A 4,929-nucleotide genomic window follows, 5' to 3' on the forward strand; every position below is an offset into this window, starting at 1 on the left:
CATGTGTGAGGTTGTGAAAGTGCGGCACATGAGATGAGCGCAAAGAAAGTGTGAACGCATATCCGCAGGTGGTCACTCATTAGTAGGTAAATCGATATGCAGCAGCGCAATTTAATGCTCCAAAGCAAAGGTGAAACAGGTTTCTGTGCGCTGAGGTGAAGCTGCACGGACAGCCTCATGAAAGCTTTGAAATAGGCAACGCGTGCAACACATTTATAAATACGGCACTTTTAGATTTTCAACTCGTTTGAGTTTAGGTATTCAAAGGATATCGGAAATAAACTGGTTTTCTCAAGCTAAACATGTAATGAACGGGCATGAGAAATCATATGGGCACAAGCTTTAGTCTACTTGAGGTAATTGAGGCTTTAAAGCGCTTCATTTGCATGCTAGCACGGCACTAGCCCGCAACCCTGACCACGCGGCAAGGGTTAAAGGGTTATAAATAGTATAAAGCACACTTGGGTTTGTGTATTTTTAGGTGACACACGCGTGTGGCACGCACTACAGAACTTGTTTTAGTAATTTTCTAATACAAAATTATGCGTAAACGATATATGTACCTTTATATGATGCAAGCAGACCGCGCTAAGTATGTATGCGTGTGTCTTTAAAATCCTTGCAACAACCCTTTTTGCCCTTGTTTGCGTTATGTTTACACCTTTTGTGTCAACAAAGCGTTTTCCAAATGAAAACACAGCGTTTACTCAACCACATGCACACAACTACTTACATACACATATATCCATATAACACATCTAGCCATATATCCACACTTTCTCACACACACACATGCCCTTAAATACACACACTTTGTTCTAGCTTATGAAATTCATTTTCCGTTATATAACATATTTGTTTCTATAATTTATTTTGTTAACTCAACTTGTGTTTATGTACGTGTGTGTGTTGGTTAACCGTTGAGCTGGAAAATTCATACGCTTAATTAATTACTCAATACGGTGTGGTGAAACGCTCCGTTTTAAAAGGGGCAATGTAGAAGACGATTTAGTGGCAACGTTTGTGGCACGCTTGTAAGATCAAAAGGATTTGTTGTAGTGGTCATGTTGGCACCTTCCAGGTAATCAAGCATCTATATATACTCTTCCGGGTAATTGAAACTTTACACATAGCTACATATGTAGATATGTTGCAGGATATGTGCGCTGTTACAGGGGCAGTTTTAGTGTGGACTGTTGGGTTACTATGATAAATTGGTACTGGCATTAATTGTGGATGAAAGTTCAATATTTCTTATTAAACTCATAAAGAGATCCACTACATTTTATTAGTTACATTATACCTAATATGAAGGTCTAAGCAAGGCTTCCTAAGGGTTCAACTTTAAATTGCTGTATTTATAAAATCCTGCGTCCTCCTCTGTTTTGCTGTTTGGAAAGACAAATGAAACTACAAATTTCTTGTTTGAAGCTTAAAACTTAAATCAATTATAAAAGGTGACCCATTTCGAGGTTCTCTATTTTTTTAAAGATAAAACACAGAAACTTCAAATTTAATGAATAATGTTTATTATCATTCCAAAGAACATTGTTTGGCAGTTATTTTTTCAAGATTACCTCTTTCAAATGTTGGCCGCGGCTACGTCTCAGATGATCCGTCCGTTGAGTCCAAATTCCGATAACTCATTCGAATATTTCTACTGGTGACTCGCGAATGTCACGCGTGATGTTTTGCTCTAAAGCCTTAGTCGAATCAATTGTCCGCAAACCTTAGACTTTACATATCTTCACAGGAAAGAGTCTAACGGTATGATATCCCGCGACTTTGGTGGCCAATCGACCGGCCCAAAATCTGCTCAACGAAGTGTTCTCTCAATAAAACCTTTGATTAATGCGATGTGTGAGAAGGGTACCACCGGTACCTCGGTCCACAAACAACACCAAGCCGTTGTATTTTTTGGATGAAAAGGCAGCTATGTAATCTCTTCAGGTTGCTCTTCGTCCCAAATACGACATATTTGCTTATTTACATACCCATTGAGCTAGAGATGAGTGTCATCGCTGAACAGAATTTATGTCGAAAATATCGGATCTTGTTGGATCTTTTTAAGAGCGAAGCGATATCGCCTGGGAAGGTTGAGCGGCTTTAGTTCTTACACAAGTTGTATTTTATACGCTTTTAATTTAAGATCTCGACGTAAAATATGTGAAGTCGTTCGGAGTTGCTGAGCTCACGCGTGATCTGTTAAAAAAAGGCTATTGAAAAAATTACCTCTACTTGGATCACTTGTTATAGGTTATAGGCTTCTTTCGAATTTCATATTATTTATTTTTATTTATTTAGTTAAGAGAAATATGTATAAACACCACCAAGTTTTTTCACTACCCTCTCTAATTCTCTATTTTTAAATAATAAATATTTCGTATAATAAATAATTGAAAATCGTTTTAGAAGGATGAAAAAAATGGTTTCCACCTAAAAAAAAGTGTGCCCTCTAGTGCGAAATCGATCGATACTAGTACTCCACCCAAACTAGGTGAGACTTTTGGAACTGAAGAAAAGATACTTTAGCAATAGTTTTAAAATCTTAAGGGTAGGTTAGGTAAGGTATGGTAAATAGGCTGATTTTTGATGAGGCCAGAAATATTCCCACCAGGGCATCTAGAGATAGCTGAGCCTGGATGTTGGATGTCGACAAAATGCCTTAAGCCGACCACATATTTATTGAGGTAGCTAATAATACTTCCTAGCCAGGGTTCGTAAAAAATATGGAAATCGAAATGCTTCAACCTCAGTATGACGAAAGCTGTACAGTAAACACTTTCGTCTATATGTTTCCAACTCGTTTTATTCATTGTAACTTTGACAGGTTACATCCTTCAAAATGATTTGCCTTACCACATTAGCGCCAATGATACAGTACCTAGTTAGGGCGCCTATTATTTCGGCGATGTAAGCTTTACTAAAAATTAGTAATTCAATAGATCTTTTATGTTCCACTCTGGGCCAGAAGACTGTCGCAATCAACCAATACAAATACACATATTGAAAAAATCTAGTTTATGTTATGTAGCTAAGTGAATAAAGGTCGTTCTTCTTTTTCGCTGTTTGGTGCCCATTGAAGATTCCAAGTGTAGCCATGGTCTTACCCACATGCGATTTACAACAGAGAGGAGAGGTCCTCCTCTTCCTCTGCTTAATACTTTCAGAGCTGGAGTATTTTAGTCTATTCGGACGGAATGGGTTAGCCACCATACCCGCTGACTTGTAATTCGCTGAACTATGTCAATATCGTCATATGTCTCGTATCATCATCCTTTCATCGATGCTGCCAATGTGCAAAAGATCAAGAGTTTTCTCTCGAAAACTCATAATGCCGACTAATCAGAGGTTCTCATCGTCCATGGCTCTGCACCATTTTGCAGAACAAGTATGATCACTGACTTGTAGGATTTGGTCTTTGTTCGTTGAGACAGGATTTTACTTCTTAATTGCCTACTCTGTTTGAAGTCAGTTTACCATATTAATTTTGCGGGGATACCAAACTCAGACACAGCGGCTTAAAGGCAGCTTTGAAATCGATAAAGAGGTGGTGTGTGTTGATCCTCTTATCACTTGACTTTTCGAAGACTTGGCGCATGGTGAATATCTGGTTGATTTTCCAGTCCTAAAGCCACACTTAAAAGGTCCAATCAGTTTGTTGACGTTGGGCTTTAATCTTTCACACAATATGCCCGATATAACCTTATGTGCGACGTGCGGATGTACACTTAAATTTCAATCGTCGGGCATGCTTTCGTCCTCCGAGCATATTCAACAAAGAAGCTGATGCATGCTCCTTATCAATTCTTCGCCGCCGTGTTTGCATAGCTCGGCCGGCAATCCATCGTCCCCCGCCGCATTGTTGTTCTTCAGACGGGTAATCGCTATTCGATTCGACGGGAAGCGGGTAATGTTTTCACTACCATTCAGCAGGCTGTAGACGTGCTACCTTCATAATTTCTGTATTCTCTGGGCATCAGTCATTAGATCACTTTTGAGGGTTCTACAAGAGTGTGCTCCGGTCTTGAGAACTAGTCGTCATCGAAAAAGGAGCCTGTCATCCGAGGCTGTTTTGTTCGTTTCATTCGGAGTGTTTTTTTACGTGTCCAGTCCAAAGCCCAGCGCATAACCCTGGGGATCCTTGCAAACTTGCGAACTAATAAAACACAAGCTAAATTCTTGGGCTCTGCAATCATTATTCGCTTGTTGGTTCACCTTTGTGAATGCTGCGCCAACTGATCCTTTCTAGTGCTTTTACTGACTTGCCCTTAATTTCCTGCGAATCCGCTCCTGTGCTCGTCATAGGAGATAACTTCTTCATGCATATGAGCAGAAATAATCCAGTTAATCACAATTCATTGGGTTTCAGATTTAGACTTAAAATATATTTTCGCCAACACAAGCTGGTTGGCAAAAGTTGCTTTGACTCAACAGCTTAGCAATTATATGAAATTATGTTTGTGTGTGTGCGCTAACGAAGGAATTCGTGTTTGTTTAATCACATGCAAAATTTGTTTAAATATTTTGCACTAAACACCTATGTTTCAATGTACAAATTCTTAGACTACGCCTCGGTGAGCCGACGTAAATGCGTGTTGCACGAACGCGTTGCAAGCAGAGTTGGAATTTGCATTTAATTTAGTTATCTAGTTTTGCCGCAGTAAATTCAATTTGTGCCACTTACTCGCATATCGAGTTTGCGCGAGTAGAAAATTTAGTTTTCCACTGCAAAAACAACAGCAACACACACACATAGCCGCAACTAATAGGCGAGCGCAAATTATGACGGCGCAAGCCACAAAGGTGATCGCCGCAGCCGCTTGTTGCAAGCTATGCTGCCGCTGACAGGCCGCACGCGCATCAACGTCATGACTTCAATAACAATCAGCTGGTGAGTGAATGAGTGTTGCATGCAACGTTTTTGCT

Source organism: Bactrocera dorsalis, chromosome 4 (genome assembly GCF_023373825.1).
Source record: "Bactrocera dorsalis isolate Fly_Bdor chromosome 4, ASM2337382v1, whole genome shotgun sequence".
NCBI classification, from domain to species: Eukaryota; Metazoa; Arthropoda; class Insecta; order Diptera; family Tephritidae; genus Bactrocera; species Bactrocera dorsalis.